This window comes from Haemaphysalis longicornis, unplaced genomic scaffold (genome assembly GCF_048455015.1).
Source record: "Haemaphysalis longicornis isolate Haplotype H1 unplaced genomic scaffold, Haemaphysalis longicornis Haplotype H1 scaffold_36, whole genome shotgun sequence".
NCBI classification, from domain to species: Eukaryota; Metazoa; Arthropoda; class Arachnida; order Ixodida; family Ixodidae; genus Haemaphysalis; species Haemaphysalis longicornis.
Genome location: NW_027526353.1, coordinates 3,050,218 through 3,069,058, shown reverse-complemented (window position 1 = coordinate 3,069,058; position 18,841 = coordinate 3,050,218). Strand labels below are relative to the sequence as shown.

The 18,841-nt window shown below is 44.2% G+C and overlaps 1 long non-coding RNA gene across 1 annotated transcript in view; it reads left to right on the top strand.

Moving 5' to 3' along the window:
* The window catches only part of LOC144177973 (uncharacterized), a 43,034-nt gene extending 39,743 nt beyond the window's left edge, over window positions 1-3,291 (top strand). Inside the window, exon 3 of the long non-coding RNA XR_013323899.1 lies at window positions 2,762-3,291. This is a non-coding gene — a long non-coding RNA (uncharacterized LOC144177973). The remainder of the gene's footprint in view (window positions 1-2,761) is intronic.
* The last annotated feature ends 15,550 nt before the right edge of the window (window positions 3,292-18,841 follow it).

The window sequence follows — 18,841 nt, the reverse complement described above, 5'->3', positions numbered from 1 at the left end:
CTGCTGTTTAGGCCCTAAAAAGCACCTTCAGGGCGTCTGTCGGTTCTGTCTGATGGTGCGCTCGCTCCGCTGATTACCAACAAGGCGTCTGTTGGCGTTCACTGATCGTGTTGGCGAGCCGGTAAACGCCATCACGGTTAAACTCCCTGTCGGAAGACTACGTTGTTGGGACGATAGAGTGCCGACAGAGCTTCTTATTGGCCCCACAAACGCCATCAAGGTTAAGCTCCCTGTTGGAAGACTAGGCTATTGGAACGATAGAGTGCCGACAGAATTTCTTATTGGCCCCACAGGCGTGCTGTCAGCCCAACAGGAAAGTCTTGTTGGACTTTTTGTCCGGGTTCCACTGTACACATATGCGCTCAGCTTTAAAAATGAAGGACGCTCACCCTAAAGCGTAAGAATTGAACGTAGGCAGCTGTACGCAACCTTCACAACTAACACGATGGTTTAACGTGACCATTCCACCCTACTTGTTCTTCTTCGCTGCCGCAACGAACGTTACTCCATCATTGTTGCTACAATTGTAAGCTTCCTTTATTTTTAAAGGTGACAATAATTGTACATCACGTTGGATGGGCGTGCGCTATGACATGTCTTTCTCGTTCCGAGCAAGTGTTGCAAATATTACGGCGAACGCTGCAGTGTTTTTTTTTGCCACTACATGGGCCGGCTTGGCTTACAAACGTGCGCCAAAGACGCTGGGCTCTTCGTATATGCCAGACTGGCCAACTTCTCTAACCAACACCGATGCACCTCATTAAACTCCGCTCATAAATAACCCCAAACTGCCCGTTAAGCCCTTCAAGCGACACGACCACGCGGCTCCTGAGGCGTTGCCCTGTTTTTGCAGTGTTGTGGAGAAGATAACTTAAGTCCCACAGCGGACATCGAACTTTAGATCGATCTGCAATCGCACATCGGGCCACCGGACGCAATTCGGTTCTGATAGGTCTTCGTTCACTACTTCTGAAAAAAGAAGGAGCTTGCGTTTCTTCCCGTAACCTGCCTCGTCATCACCCCACCTCGATGAAAATCCCGACCTCGCCCACCCCCACTATAAACCACCCTATTTCGGCAGCAATAATTCAAACTGTGGTATGCATAAATAAATACGTAAGAAAGAAAACCCTACTGTTCATATTGTAGTTTCTCAATTGTGGGTTCAAATGCAAGAAATCAAAAAATATACTTGTCAAATTTTTCTAAGCAATCAAAACTTGGCTATTCTACATAAATGATGACGCAGTTTCTCTTCTTTGTTTAAATAAAACGGTAGGCATTGAAATGGCTCAGGAGGTTCTCATACCTCTGAAACGTGGTTGCTCTTACCTTCTAGTGTCGTTTTCCGGTTGACTTTCTTCTAGAAGACGTTCTGAAAAAAAAAATCAAGAAAAGCAAGTCCGTGCGAACGGGCTCCAAATGTGACATGATAGCTCTTCATTAAGACATTTTCTAGCCAATATATTGTATTTTCCCGAAAACCAGAAGGCAGAAAACGCTAAAAAATAGAAAGAAAGAATCGTTATGAGCCCTCAGGATGGCACCTGTCTCCTAGATTCCAGCGCTCTATCCTTATTTTAGCCACCGCCTTTGAATTTATGTGCATATTTCCGAGAAAGCATTCCGACATCCGGCAACCACTAACTTCGTAGGTTCTCCATCCCCACCCATGAACCCACGGTGATTTGAGTGCCGCCACTGCGCATTCTACCCTTCTTTCTGTGTGGAACTCCAAGCCCAGCTTAGAACTTGCCGGCGGCCAGAATGGTTACTGCTCCTGGAGGGGCCATCAGCGCCAAAAAAAAAAAAATGCAATTCATGGGAGAAATTTTCAGGTGCTTGTTTTTTTGTTTGTTTGTCTCCCAGTCATTATCCCCGTTTCCTGGGTACCCCAACCTCTGGTTTTATCACGGTACCGCCTTTAAAAGTACGTTCCGTTAGCAGACTTTTCTTTTTCCCGTATTATTTTACGTAATATCGTTGGCGTGCCTTGCTCACGTAGCGTCAATCATTTATTTTGTAATCTAATGTAACAGGGCCTTCTTTCTTTGCAGCAGACAGCCGGGTCGCTTTTTTTCTCGTGTTGTAGTTGCTTCAGCGTTTTTTTTTTTGTTCACTGACTTGCAATACGTTTCGCAACGGGAAAAAGAATGCGCGGTCAGGGCTATTTAGAACCAGAGGCACTTACTGGCGGTCCTTCTGTTCTGTTACACTGTGGTCGGTTTTCTTTTGAAAGGAGAACCACTGTGGCATGCGAACTATAGGCGCTGCTCCCCGCAACGTTCTTTCTGGACTCACGGGTGAAGGAAAGCGCGATAGCTGTATCATCGGATGGATTAGGTTGGCCATAAAGATCACTCGACGTCTGCCTTATTCAAATCGAGTTACGCGAACATATTAGAGAGCATTGCAGATGTGCACTCCTTGTTGAAACGCTGTCATCATGCACTTCCGCGTACTAGGGAACATATCGGCGCGTATATATTTGGGCCCGACAGCCATGGAGGAGGGCGGGGGGAAATTCCTTTCGTCTAGTTTCAAACTGCATTTGAATATTTCAGTGGTTCTTTCAGCGTAAAGAATAAACTTCTTAGGGATTCCTCAATCGAAGAATAAAGGTTAAACCTGTTAAGACTTAACTATTTCTTTTGATGTAGGGACTTCCCAAGCAATAGTTTGTGTGAACTCCCGACCGTGTTTCTTTTTATTTCCTACTTGTGATGACTGGCATGTCCCGGCCGCGACAACGCGCAAGCAGACGACGGAAACGAACCGGCGGTCAAAGATGAGAAGCAGGAAGACCACCGGGACCGCGTGGAGCGGAGAGCAGGAGAGGGGAGTGTGCCGGCGGAGGCTTGCTACCAGACAGCGCTAAAGAACTTGCGCAAGGATTCCACTCTGGGGGCGGTTGGAGGGCAAGCAAGGAGCGTGCTTGCGCCGTGCTCCGAGAATTGTCCCGGGAGCTGCTCCAGGGTCTCTCTGCTGCAACACGGGATGAGTGTTCCCGCTGGAGAGATAAGGAGGCATGTTCCGGGCCAAGATTCGGGGCGAGGTCTAGAGTGGCCAAGAACAAGCGCGGGCATCGACATTCTGTGCGTGCGACCACCACGTCTCAACCGGCGACGTTCCACCGACGTTCCACACGTTCCATCGACGTCATTCCACCCAGTGTCGAATAGACAGGAACGTGAGCGTGTCCTCTAGTTTTTATCTTCCGCACGAACTTTGGTTCGGACTTGAGTGTTCTTCATTCATCCGCGTTGCGCGTGTGCTGCTTTTTGTTGTCAATCAAGTCACCAGTTCTTTTTCCGAGTGTTCCTGTGTCCTCGCAAGAATATATGTTTTTTTAGTTTTGCTGAACCCATGGTATCACTTGTCGTTGATCCTCCTCCGCGAGCCACACGCCCGCCTGCTTAACACGCGGCCTCACACTACTCCTTCGTTATCTGCCCTTCGGCTAAATGACTCGGTGGTTCTCCTGTTTCTTTCACTCAGTAAACAAGATATTTAACGAGAACGTACCATTCTACTTCACTAATTATAACTTTTGTAATCGTGTGGTGAAATTACTAATGCAGACTTCGGTACACACGTCTAACATCGGCCCCAGGCTTAAAGGCCACAATACGTTTACTGGCGCCACCTTTAGTGAGCTGCACGTAGCCAACGAGCTGCGAGGATGTTGCTGATCTGCGTTCGTCTCGCATTCCTGAGGCGCCTGGTTCAAATCCCTGCCAGACTGCACTGTCGCGTGCTGATTTCAAATAGTGTTTTTATTATTAGGGCCACTCTCCTAGGAAGTTCGTCGTCAAATGGGGCATTCCTTTAAATCTCTGTATCATTTCCTGCTCCGTACGCTTGCCATGAACGCTGGATTTTTCACCTCAAGAATAACTAATTGCCTGGAAATAAATTAGCTTGGACATATCTGGCCCTTGTTGTGTTCACTGCTGTTTGATTGAAAGCTTCCAACTTCCGAATGCGCGCTCCGCATCCGAGCGTAAGATTGCATCTCCAAAGAAAATGTTGTTGGTATTGCAGTGACTTCGGGGAGCAAAGCAAAGCTTGAGTGACTGCAGGCGAGATACCATAAGCGACTGTCGAGACTATGGGGTGTAGAATATACATACGAGGGCGGAAAGAAAGCGGGAGTTGCAGCGGGAATATCTGCATGGTCAACAGGGAGGGCCCATCTGCACCAATTACTGAGATGTTTTGGGAAAGTTTGTATGGCCCACGCCGCCTTGTCCGCGCATCATTGCTAACAGCATTAAAAAGGAAACGCTCCCCAACAAGGGCATTTTGAACTCAGGCTGGTTAACAAAGCATTTTTTGTCTACGTTTCATTGTTATAAAACCGCTAGTTTCATAACAAAGCTCTGTTAATGTTTTTTAAGTAGTGCGTTGAGACTCACGGAGACTGCAAAGCGAAGAAGTATTCGTCAAGATAACAACATATTTCGACTAACATTGCCCGAATAAACAAATATGAACAAATACATTTTTTTCTGAAACTACGCATGTGGTCCCCCAAACATTTTAACACTCTCCAAACTTTAATAACCACGCACCACTGAACGTTTGCACGCTTTTGCTTTTTATGGTTGTTATGTTAACAACAAGTTGGGTGAATAAGCTTACATTTATTTACAAATAAGAAAACGTTTTGTATCTCTGGATAGCGGGGCAGCCACGAAACAAATGCTTATATTTTTAGTCTTTGAATGGTAGTGATACCACTATATTATGTTACTGGGGTAACCTGATTGGTTTAATTTATTTTCTTTCCAAAATAGCTCAGCCGTCATTGCTGATTTGCAGGCATACACGCCTATGCTACATATGGGCCATTCGCCGCCTCAAACGAAATGGCTGCAGAATAATTTATAGTGCCACATGATTAACGCAATATGCATATCAGAGACTTTTCATTTTTGCCTCAATCAGAAAAGCTGCTGTTATGTACCGCTTGGAACTTGCATTCCTGGGCTTAGCAGCAAAACTTCCAGCAACTTAGCCCCCACGATAGATTCAGTAAAAAAGGTGCATAGCTGTATCAGGCCTTGAAAAGGGAAATTGTAGACAGGGGAGCGAGCGACTTCCCCTGGAAAATGTTCCAAGAAACCATTTTTAAAAGCGAAGCTGGTCTTGGTAGTGCTTTCATGGGACCACGCAGCCACTGCGATCGTAAGAGGGCTTAGACCAGTGAAGGACGGAGGAAGCGCTTAACACACGTGGAACATAGTGGCAGAAGAGAGACTAGACGCTAAGCACAGGTGCGCAGAACGAAGACGCAGGCGAGAACATTCGGGCCGAGCGCAGGTAGGCGGACTCAAAGAAAGGAGGAAAAGAGTAGGTCAAATGGATATCGCGCTCAAAGGAAATAGTTCGGACTAGAAGGCATATACCGAGGAATGTGCTGAGGCATCGTTTCTGAAATGTTTATAAAAGGGCAGGCTCTCTGGAAGAAGAAACCGCCAGCCGGGACTTCCAGATACAGATGGCGTGCGTACTGCCCCTACGTCGTCGGGAGAATCCAGAAGGCCGCGCGGCGGAGAGCGAAGTCATGCGAAAGCGGACAGATACCGTCTTAACAAGTGCTAACTCGTGGAAAATGATCTGTTGGATTTTACAGGTTGTGTGAAGTTTAGCCTTGGAACGAGGGAACGCTACGGAGCTTTACTTTAACAGTACGCATTTTCGGCGTTAAGTTACGTAAGTTGGTCAACTTTTTCTTTTTACATAAGACAAAAACAAGTGTGCAAATTCTTTGGACTTCGCCTATATATCAGGCTCAACCGATAATAGGCCTCTGACGCCTATTCTCTCCTATGCGTTCTTTTTAAAATAACAAAAAGTGCATGCAACTGAAAGCCAATGTAGATTGCGCCCACTGCCTCCTTAAAGGCTTGTCCAGAAAGAGTGGGATATCGAATACCTTTTTTTACTCTCTAATAAACTTGCATTATCGCTCTCTCATTCCTGTTATTTGCCAATCTCTCAACCTCTGAAGAACGACAAAATCGCTGAGTCTTTTTAACCGCGTTGAAAGTAAATTACGTCGAACATGTATTCACGCAACAAACGCATAACTGAAAAGGTTGCATCCGCATGGGAGATCTTCCCAGAAATGTGTGTCTTCTATTGAAGGCATAACTTGAGGCGAAAGACTTGCACTTCTATTTCACTAACCCCGTTGTGAGGTAACGAGAACAGCTGGTAATCAAAATTGGAGTGTGTTTGGGTGTGCGCGCGCTGCTCAAGGAAAGCAACAGCGCCGTAGTAGGCTGCGGCTCTGGCACACGTGCAATACCAGCCGCCCTGAGAGGTGTAATTTCCCGCGTGACCGACCAGGAGGCTTCTTGTTGTAGAGAGCGGGCGGAAGGAGCTGTAGAGGGCGCTGTCGAAGAGCTTGTAAACAAAGACATCATCATGATCATCATCATCATCACCACCAGCCTATCTACGCCCACTGCAGGGCAAATGCCTCTCCCATTATTCTCCAATTACCCCGGTCCTGCGCCAACTGTGACCAATTTATCACCGCAAACTTCTTGATCTCATCTGCCCATCTAACTTTCCTCCGCCCCCTGCAGCGCTTGCTTCTCTACGGATCCACTCTGTTACCCTTAATGACGAACGGTTATCTTGCCTTCGCATTACATGCCCTGCCCACGTCCATTTCTTCTTAATCTCTACTAATATGTCCTTAACACGCGTTTGTTCCCTGACCCAGTCCGCTCTCTTCTTGTCCCTTAATGTTACACCTATCATTTTCCGCTCCATTGCCCGCTGAGTCGTTCTCAATTTAGGTTGAACCGTCTTAGTGAGCCTCCAAGTTTCTGCCCCGTAGGTGAGTACCGGTAAGATGCAGCTGTCATACAATTTCTTTTTCAGCGACAATGGTAGGGTGCTATTCATTATCTGAGAATGTCTGCCGTATGCACTTCACCCCATACTGATCCTTCTAATTATTTCTGCCACATGGTTGGGATCTGGGGTAACAACTTGGCCTAAGTAGATATATTGGCTTACCACTTCCACTGCCTCGCCCCCTATCCCAAACTTCTGTGCTGTCCCGAGGTTATTGATCATTACTTTGGTTTTCTGCATATTAATTTTCATTTTCAGGCCAACGGTTATACTCTGTTCGTCCAGCGCAGAAATCATGCTTTGAAATTCGTCCCCCGAGTTACTTAGCAAGGCAACGTCATCAGCAAATCTGAGGTTACTGAGGTATTCTCCATTACTCCCCCTTACCCTTACTCCCACCTGTTCCCAATCCAACGTTCTGAATACTTCTTGTAAACATGCTGTGAATAACATTGGAGAGATTGTGTATCCTTGTCTGACGCCCTTCCTTAAAGGTATTTTACTGCTCTCCTTATGGAGGATGATGGTAGCTCTGGACCCATTGTAGATGTTCTCTGGGAATTTTATATAATGCTCATCTTCCCCCTGGTTCCGTAATGCCTTCAGGAATGCGCAGTTATTCTTAAGAATTAAGGGGTATTGCGTCCTTCTAGATCGTCAAATTTTAGCGATTCACACGCGACCACAAGCCATGAGTGAATATTTATTTCATGGTTTTAAAGGCTTAGTGATGATATCTAGCGGCCGGCACAGCTCAAGGTTTTACCCTGTATGTTTTCACTACGGCTGTTTTCTGTACTGACAACTTGTACTCTCGCTACCAACACCTGTATGGTTTTGAAAACATTTTGGCAACCGAGTACTGCACGCCGAAGATATAATTATAATAGAGAGTTGCCACGGTACCCAGATCAGAGTAAACCTGTCTATTTATTTCGAAACCGTCCAAGATGATATGCAGCGCGATTACGTTGTCCGAATTTCGTAGTTCAAAACATTGCTACTTGACTGGGAGTATGGCAAGGAAATAGTTAAAGAAACCGGATCTGCAGCCGACAGGAAGGCCATTGGCGATTAGCGCGTTCGCTCCGTTCATTTGGGAAATGAGGCTTCGCAAGCTCAGCGCCCCGGATGAAGCTGACGTAAATCATTAACCTGGAGTTGAAGCAGTCACTTCATAATTTTATTCAATATGCTCAGTGTCCTTGTGCAGCAAAACCTTTCTAGTCCGTCACAGTTACAAACGCCAAGCTTGATATTCATAACCCGCACAAATTTGCCAGGTGTTGTAGTCAATGTATTTTTCATTCCTCAGGCAAAATATATTTCTGGCGCAGCAGTTGACACCGGGAGGCACCTCCGGTTATCCATGTTAGCACGAAATTGCGCCACCACAACTGGGAGCGAGGCAATGACCACACATTTATTTCTACTCATAAGGTAACGAGTGACGTTTCTGCTCGTGAAGATATCACGCTCGTCGTGAAACATAGTACGTGCATTTCAACACTGCGCAAGGCTGCTCCCTTCCTCCACCTTTGTAGTGGTGTTAATCATACACCAATACTCATAAGAGAATTGGAAACTGATAAAGGAATATTTCGCTGATACGTACGCGTGAGTGTATTTTTGCCGCAACAAGCATTACAAGACAATTTTATTCAACGTTTTGTACTACTGCGAATGATCGCTTAACTGTTGACAGACAGAAATCAAGCTAGCGTGGGTGCTTAAAAGCTCAAGCAGTTGATATTCATCAGCCGATTGAGGGTCGGAGGTTCGAATATAATTCCGATTAGCATCAGAACGACACAAAGGGGCCGCTATGTGCTACCGCTTACAGGGAAGGCTGAGAATAACCGAAAATAAAATTTATCTCTGAAGCCCCTCTTGCGTAGTCATGGTTACGACGGCGGGAGTAAAAGGCGTCTTTAACAGCGTTAGGCCCCGCTACCCCGAAAAAAAGCATCTAATGAAATCATTTCGTACTCTTAGGAATAATTTGGGCTACTTAGACCTGTCAGAGACTGTAATCTTCGGGATATTAGGTAGTTATTTAATTACCTGTGAACGGGGATACAAGCCTTGTATAAAATGAAATCGTTTCGAACTCTTAGGTATAAATGGGCTGCTTAGACCTGTCAGAGACTGTAATCCTCGAGATATTAGGTAGTTATTTATTTACCTGCGAACGGGGATACAAGCTTTACCGGAGAGAGAGAGAGAGAGAGAGAGAGAGAGAGAGAGAGAGAGAGAGAGAGAGAGAGAGAGAGAGAGAGAGAGAGAGAGAGAGAGAGAGAGAGAGAGAGAGGGAGAGTGTTCCAACGTGTTTCTGCTATGGTATATGTACGAGCCAGCCAATTCGTCTTCAATTACATCGTCGATTCGCTCAGTGGTGTTATCATTGAAGTTTTAAAGCGGCTTGCTTTAACAGCGATTGCCCGAGCTTAAACTATTGATGGCAAAGTGGTGGTGCACAACAATCGCAAAAGTATATTAGACCAGCAGGTCTCCAGTTGCACAGAAAAGGTCGCAAAGGTGGTGGGGGGGGGGGTGCTGGGCTACTATAGGAGAGTGCACAGAGGTGACTCGCGGTGTCACAATGACGGAGCCGAAATTGGGGCGAAGTGGTAAGCGACTTAGTGGAAGGGTAAAAGCGTAGAACACAGTCCCGCCTTCTTTGGGCTTCGCCGTAATACTATTAGGTTCACAAAAGTGGTGAGAGTGCTTTGTGCGACGCAGTGAAGGCCATTGATATTTACGCACCTGATGTTAACGAAGCGGGTTAAGTGGGTTGTGCTTAAGAAGTACTTCATCGCAGAAGGAGGCCTAGTAATGGATAAAAACAAGGTGGAGAAGGAAAGTCAAGGCATGAGCCGAGGGTGCGCCTGCGAAACAACTGACGGGATCGATAAAGGCGGAGAGGTTCAACGATGGGTGAGCCCAGTTGTGGCTTGCTTACGCCTCTACTACCATGCTTCAGGAAAGGCGGTGAAAAGGCATACTACGAGAGAACCTCAAAGGTAAAGCCGGTTGGTGGAAAAGTATCGGAATACAGCAGGTGGCAACTCTTTTCGGAAGCCCTTTCTTGTGATACTTATTCATCTACTGAGCAAGTGAAAGGCCATTGCTCAATTCTACTCATCCTTCCAGCTATTAAACCTTCTGTGTTCCTTGAGGTTGAGAGCGAATCGTTGAAGCTTTCGATTTAATTTTTTTCTCCTGTTGATTTTAGTGAGTGGGTGGTAGCAATGAACATCCTCGGCCTAACAATAAATTGTAAGATACTCGTAATTTGTATTCGTGCATGTTTTGGAAATAGTTGGGTGCGCTGCAGGAATTGACTGTGCGAGAGAGAGAGCGCGAAGGCTCTTTATTAGAAGAGCAAGGCGAGATGTTTACCGAAATTGCGACACCGACATGCTATAGGACGGGGGAAGGGTGAGGGGGAAAGAAAAGAGCCCAGATTTTTATGCGCGGATGGCACGGTGTAAGCAGGCTGTTGTTGACTGTGTTTGACTTCACAGAAACACAAAAATCTGGTTGATGCCTCTTTCATAGGAAAGTTAAAACACGAAAGTGAAATGCGCCTTCACAGGGAAATGCATTGTGCATCCATATGAACTTGCACGTCGCTATTTATATTACTTCGGTATGACACCGTTAGACGCATCGACGTTAGACACTGAAGTGCAGGTGTCAGAACATCTCGAAAAACTGACTGAAACCAAAGCACATTGACAACCTGGCGAACTAAACGGAACCTAAACCGAAGCAGAAAGCAGTAGGTGACGGAGGGTGTCTCAATTCACCCGCGCTCCGCGTATACCCAAAGACGCTGGCATCGAGCCGCCAACTGTTAGCGCTGATTAGGGTCATGATGGACTACTTCTCTTAACTTCTCCCAGACGGCAGGATCTCCTTAACGGCATCTGAATGAAGAAAGCAGTGGGAAAGATATAAGGCGCGTGCCTAGACCTCCTTGCGCTAGAATTAGTTGCGCACTGGGCAGAGCGCTCCGTACCTCGCGTTGCGACGAGAGAGGCTATCCGTCAATGGAACTTTTCATGGCGACGTCATTTCCGTGACGGATACGACGCACGCCAGATCTAGGTGTAACCGGGCATAAAACACTTTCGTGTTAAAAAGCAACTGGGTGTGTAAGGTTAACTCTAACTGCGTGTGAAGGTCAAAGTGATCGCTGTTTTCACTTCTAGTTCCCTCAAACACAAATTACGTGGCCACTGTAACAAATGAATAAGGTAATCTTGTCTGATCCCAGGGTGTCGGCTATCTGAGCATTGTTCAGTATTATGTCGAGGCAAGCTTGAATGTTTTTTTTTAGGTTTACTCAAACGTATTAATGTATCAAAAGGTTCTTATCATATGCATGGAGTTCATAGGGGACATCAACAATCTTGTTGCGAAGAAGTGGTTTACCGAAAACGATTTATTGGAAAACAGTGGCGACTATAGGGAGCTTGTGCAATCCCATTATTTTCCTCTAAGTAGGATATAATGCTGTACTCCGAGCAAAAAGCGAAGGCAATCTTTGTAAGATACAACGCGAGTTCATACGCACGTCCAAGCAACCAGTAGTTAGTAGCCTGGATTTGACCGAGTGCAATACTGGGTTGAATCCTTCAATGGTGGCCGCTCCTGCTGCGATACGAAACAAACGAACTGGAATGAATGAAGCATTTTGCTGTAGGCGGCAGCGAAGGCATTTTGTAAAGCAGACGAAAAAAACGCAAACGGCGCCGAACTAAGAAGTCTATTGTGCTGTCGTTATTACAGCGACGGGTCTTCGACCGACTTTTAACAATTATAAACACAATATTGTTATTTAGAAAGGACAACTTGTAAGCCATAAGAGTTTCACATAACGGCGAGCGGTAGATGTAGCCTTGGGGGTGCGATACACAAGGAGTATTCAAGGCCATCAATCTTTCTTTTAATCGCTCCTTTAAGGCTGAGCTTAAAAGGCAAATTTAAAAAGTAGTGACAGTGTTGGGAACTACTGCGCTAGGTCTTTCTGATCTGTCAACAGGAGGAAAATTACAGAAACTTCGCATCCTCAACACCGAATGAATCGAGTCAAAACATAGAAAACGGCAAAGAAATGTATCAATGTAGGTGGGTCGGTGCATACTTAAACTAACTGAGCCATCACTGAGCTATTTTAATGTTTTGGCCGTTTATCGTTATGCATATAGACGCTGCAAGCTGTATGCTAGTATTTAAAGACCCGCACATGTTACTTTGAAACATAATTACAGATTCGGAAGTGTTCTGTGTAGATGTTGCTGATTTTAAATATTAAATCGGCGCCGGAAATTAGGAAACAAACACGGGATGCTCGATTTCGAATTCGCAGAAAGATCTTAGTTAGGCATGCCTTAAACAGTGGGCGAAGGACATCACTTTCACCGTTCGTGTAATGGGAATGCCACCATTGGAGCACTAGCAAAAACAAAAACGGCAGACCAAGGGCTCGAAGAAGAAATGAACTAAAATATCGAGGAGGTGAACGGACTCACGTTCTCACGTCAAAAGAAGCTGTAAATCTGTGGAAGTAATTGTTCTGGTCAGGTTCATGATGATTGTTGATGGCATGCCTCGGGCTGTAGCTAATTGACGCCTCATCAATGATATTTGTAGAGGAAAGTCATGAGGGCTGTTGTGCACCTTCTAATAAAAAACAGCCCCCATCGCGTGCTTGAAGTAAAGTGCTGTTTTGTGAGTACGTATATAAGGAAATTACGGGATTTTAAGTAGAAAATGAATTATTTTGAAATATTCGAACGAAGGAAATAAGACAAAAATGCGCTAGATGTGGCACCAGCATTTGGTCCGCCTGCTTGCATTCACATATACCTATAACCTTTGCAGCAACAACATCTTTACAAGCCACTGCGGCTATCCATAATTCCCGCAGCACTGCCATAAGTTCCCGGCAACCCAATTAACCAAGCTGACAGCTTGAAGAGCATGAGTCATATGAACCATAATGAGCCTACTTATACTTTGAGTGAACCGTCAATAAAAGCAGTGTTCTGGTTCCTAACACGCATAAATGAATCTTCGTGCATCTGTGTAATGAAGTCTTGGTGGTGAGATTAAAGGTAGGCCTTTCTAGCAAGGACCACAAAACAAAAAACGCGACAAGAGGTCTGGTGCCCCTTGCGAGAAATTATATTTGAAGTATGGACAGTCGCTGCTGGTCCTGCTGTTACAATGTCCCATTAATTGGAGACATTGCAATATGACGGGGCTGAACCAGTGTACGGTAATGTCTAGTGGCTTATACTATGGGGCCAAGGGGGTTGCGGCCTCTCGCCAACATCCCGTCTTTGCGGACTGAGTAAAGGTAACAGCGAGAGCGCCATTTTTTGCATGTTATGAAATAACTACTGCACACTATTTTGCCGAATGCGATGCACCGAGTAAATTTTCCCGCACAGGACGTTTCCGAATAACCAAACAGGAATTTTCCTCTGCCGCCGTAAAAAAGCAAAAAGGAATAATAAAATGACCAATCGGAATGTTTAGAAAACGGCGGAAAAACACCTGCAATTGTTTACTTTGGAATATTTATTTTTACGTTTCAGTAAATTTACCTATTTTTTGAACGTCTCATATTCTCCCTTTTCTTTTTTGTCTACTCGAGCCCCCTACAAAACCAAACCCTCTGTACGCCACACGGCAGCACTGTAGTTGTGGCCATTGGAGTACCCTTGGGATCATTATTGCAGCTACGATTGTAGTCCTTTTGATGACCATGGGGGTCACCAAGCAGTACACAGGGTGATGACCACTGGAGTTTATAGTGGGGTTCATGGCGTGAGCATTTGCGTCACCTTGGGAGTTCACTGGGTTGAGTTCATCGGGTTGAGCCGTACCAACACAGATGCTGTGCTGAAGAAAGCAAAAAGATGCGAATATGTACTGAATACCTCGATTTTTACCCAACTCGCCAGTGAACAAGAAGGAGCACCTTTGCCCAGCACTCAAGCAGCTCTTTGGTAGGGCTATTGAGCAAAAGAAAGTAAAGGGCTGGCGTTTAATTTGGTCATGGGGCGGTAAAATTTTTGCAAGGAAAGAGCAGTCGCCACCAATCGCGCACATCCGGAATACGCAGGATGTGTAAGATATCGCACAAACACCCAGTCTCTGTTAAAGTAGTTGTTTTTTTTTCCTCCAAAAGGCTGAGAGCACGGTGGCCGTTGGAATGCATATATTATGTCTGAAATTTTTGGTCTTAACTGCGTTCACCGCAATATTCGATCAGGCCAACATAAGGACAGGGGACTTCTTCTTTTTCCGATGAATTTGTTTTCAAATTCGATACAGAAAGGTTGACGGAAACATCGTATTCATCCAACAAGCAAGTTTTCAATTGCGATGGTTATAAAAATTTCTTCATAAATAGGCTGAGTAAGCAAGGTGGTGGTATCGAAATCCTAATAAGGAATGAATTTCAATGTGAAATAATTTCGGAGCTTTCTTTCATTGCAGACGATTCCGAATATCTGGCTCTGGTGCCTAATAAAAATATTTACAGCCTTATGTATCTTCAGCAAAACAGTCAGATTAGCAATTTTGTTACCCTCTGAGTACCTCTAAAAATACGCGACTGAGAATGCTCTCGAAATAATACTTGGCGGTGACTTCAACATGAATACACAGAAAACTTGCCCGGCGCAGGAGTCGTTCCGGTTAACGATAGAATTAACCGGTTGTGCAATTTGCGCCGAAACGCCAACACGCGTCACACTCCAGACAGAAATTCTACTAGATCTTCTTATTACCAATACGAATAGGACCAAAGTGTTATCTGGCATTTTTTTCTCCAGCATATGGGACCATTTCCCCATTTATCGATTTTTACATCTCCTGATAAGAGGACGCATGCGCAAGTAGCAGCGACAGTAGGCTTTCAGAACATACCACAAGAAATTTCAAATTCTTTACATTCCCGCCTCATGAACGAAAGCGGATGGACGTATTCTCCTGCTAAACGGCCGATGCTGCGTAGGACAAGTTTTTATCAGTTTTTGTGCGGGTTTACCTACAAAATATAAAGAAAGCACTGTTAAGACGAATGGTAAAATCTCAAACCTTGGATCAACCAAGAATGCTTGAGACAAATAAAAGACAAGGATAGGTTATACAAGACATTTTTTGAACAAGGCCACTTTCAGATCTACAAAAATATAAGCAATATCACAAAACGTTTACCTCGTTTCTAAAAAAACGGAAAACGCTGTTACTTGCATAGTCAATTTCAGCAAGATGCCTGCAGCGGCTGAGCAGATGTGTGGAGTAAGATCAACAAGCTACTTCACCAGAGTACACTCCCCCTCCTATCAAAAAACTCGTTTCTCAACGCCGTGGTGTCCACGGAATTGATCTTTCCGAGCAATTGAATATATTTTTCAAAGAAGATGTCAGGAGCACGCGTTGCCTCCTATCTACCGGTCATGCTATACGTAGAAACCCCAAAAGCGTATGTTTTGAACAAACAAGATGAAGGCAAAATTGAGACAATATTTGATTCTCCCCCAAAAGTAGAGCTCGTTATGTTGATGACATGCAAATTGGTCCACTCAAATACGCAATTGACACTGTCGCCACGGTTCTAAGTTTTATATACAATTTAGCATTATCAACAGGTTGCTTTCCGAAGCTCATGCTAGTTTTAGAGGTTGCAGTGCGTTTTAAAATTTGTGATAAAAAAGAAATGTCAACTCTGCACCCCTTTCTACTCTAGCGTTTTTCTCAAAAGAATTGAAAAAAGTAATTCATAAAAGACTCGCTGACATTTGTAACAAATTCGAACTGATAAGTCCAGCGCAGTATGGTTTTCGTCGTAAAAGGTCCACTGAAACAGCTGTGCTAATGCAAAAAGAATTATTCCTAGACGCACTTGAAAAGTTTTTAAAAAATGAGCATGAACGTATTGGTAGACTTTTCGAAGGCTTTCGAACGCTTAAATCACCAAACCCTCTCCAAACATTAGAGTTATATGGCATCCGTGGCATCGCGTCGGCTCTTCTTGAATCATATCTATAAAACAGGTTGTAATGTATAGCAATAGTAAAGAAACTCCCTAGTTTTCAGAAAGTAACCACTGGATTTCCACGAGGAAGCCTTTTAGGACCGCTATTTTTTATTCTGTACATGAATGCCCTAACACGTATTGGCGACAAATCACATTACAATTTAAATGCGGACGGCAAAAGCACTCCTATTTAAAGGCACAAATACACCATCTCTGCTTTCGGATATGAATGGGGCTTTAGAAAATTTGAACTCGTGGAGCACAGCAAATTCCTTACTCATAAAGAGTAAAAAAACGAAAGCTCTGTTACTTCATTTAAAACGGAGTGCTATTTCAGTGGAACGCTTAAAAATAATGGATAACACTATCAGAGAGGTCGTGTACACCGCGAAAACATTGGGAGGTTTTTTTCCCCACAAGAACATGAGCGAAGGACCATGACATAAGCGCAGCCTTAAGTCGGCTATCAAAATCTCTTGGAATACTCACAATCTTCACTCCTTTATCTACAAAACTCTTATTGTACAGCGCTCTGTTCGTAACACATGTAACTTATTGCTTCTTCGTCTGGGAAAATACAAGAAAACCTAACACACATAAGATGTACCTCCTGCAAAAGAAAGCAGTGCGTCACAAAGCTAATGTTAGCTACCTTGCGCACAAGAGGGAGTTGTTCACGCGTTTTAAAATTGTCCCTTTTCCTAATTTATATAAATTTTGCCTGGCGACGGGTTATAAAAATGCGTTGCTTATAGTGAAGAAATTTTCTCACAAATGCTATTCCTAAAAACAAACGCCGTAACTTGCACTTTTCAAAGCCAACCATTTTGGTATCTTTCATATTGCCGTACTGAACATGGACGGCAAATGGTGAGGTATACCTTACGGACGCTACGAAATAATTTCATATCACACGGTTTTTCTCTAGAAGGAGCTAGTGTTCGCACTACACGAGGGTACCTCTTGTAACAATTTTTGTTGCTGTTTTCAAACTGCCACTTGTATGGCGATTATGTTTTCATATATATTGCTGTTGTGCATAGCTATATATTATGTTATATTATGTTCTATTTCTTCGTTCACTGAGATCATGTATAAGTGTTTCAGTACTGTCTAAGTAGTATTGTAATCATCATCACCATCATTATCATCACCAGCCTTTCTACGCCCACTGCAGGGCAAAGGCCTTTCCCATTACTCCCACATTATTGTAATAGGAGTTATTTTATAAAGACAGTGTTTTTAACCAATCCGTTTCACCAATTGAATGCATGAAGCGCATGGCCTGTCACAGGAAGCGCCTGTTTTGCTGAGGGTGCCAAATAAGGCCTTTACGGGTTATGGGCCTTGGGTTTCCTGAAGTGAAAGCTGTTCAACTTTTTTGCCAGAGCATGCCCGCATCACTGTGATGCAATTAAAACTGCTTTGATTTGAAATACAAGTCCCAAATGCGGTCCCTTGAGGTCACCATTTCAATCACCGTTGGAGTCAACTGTAGACGAACGACCTTTCGCGCCGGAGAAGTGGTTTGAACTCGCATGCATCTGGGTCAAGGTGAGTAACTATCAAGCAGCACGTTAAAAATGTCCAAATGTTTTAATAGAGTGGGAGTGTTATATTAACATTTTGCAATACTAATCCGTAATTTTCATTTTATTGAAGCAAACGGACACTGCGTAGAGCGTCACCAGCTCCAAGTCATGTGGCTTCAACACCTTCTACCCTAGCACCCTTATGAACCGAAGAGAAAATTTTTTTTCAGATTCCGCCATTACTAAGATTCGTTTTCTATATCGATTGCGAAAAAGGGCAGCTGTGATTTGTCAAAAGCGCGAAGAGAACAACTATCCCGGCATTTCAAATGATTCAATTGCAAATGTAAAAGACAAACAGCAAAAATAGTCTGTCATAAGTAGAGCGGCAAACAGTATGTTTTGAGGATATCATTAAACCACTGATTCTGGCCCATCTGACGGCATAGTACCTGTCAGATAGTATGCCACATCTTGATTTCCACAGGACAAAAGAATTCCTTGGCATGGAGTTAGCGAACGTGACATTGCGACGACAGTTGCGACATAAAAGACGTTGTTTAGTTTTAGAACAAATAAATTAAATCCCGCGTAAGAACATCACAACTTGCACAAAGACGGTGTTGTAGGTATTTTTTTTCTTTTCCTAGTGATTTCTACTGGAGAACATATTGTGTGCAAAAAAGGTGATTTGTTCGCTTCAGGTTCGCCTTGCTAAACAATGCACTATAAGAAATTCTCTTGTTTACATGGGTTACTCATCCATGAGGAGTAAACAGTTAAATGTCACCTAACCGGCCAGGAACACGAACATTTTACACACTGACATCATATCCAACAGATTGCTGGCGCTCGTAACGTGCATACGGTAATTCGAGAGCGTCAAATAGTTAACGAGTGCCTTTTCTCTTCTTTCCAGCTTTTCTTGCTAACAAATGGGCTGAACTTCTAAGTAGGGAGGTAAGATGTAGGATGAACACCCTTTTACAATGCTACCCAGAGCAAGACTGTGCTAATTCATGGTCGCAATTGCCAAATTGATATTTAGGATATAAATTTAGAAGGTAGTTTTTGTGTGGCTCATTAAACTAGATATCTGAATGGAGTTTGTCTGGCAGTATCCACACTGGTGAATACCTCGAAGAACATATTTACTGCTGTATCATGTCGCGGTGGCTCGTAAGATTAGACGTCGCGCTGCTGAGCCCAAAGATGCTGATTCGACCCCATCCGCCGGTGCTGCTGTTCTGATGGAGGCGAAAAGCGAATGTAACCGTATGCCGATATTTCGGCGCAAGTGAACGATGTCTGAGTGAGCTAATTATTCCCCTGCTCTCCACTATGGCACTCTTTAAAGGCAACATGTAGC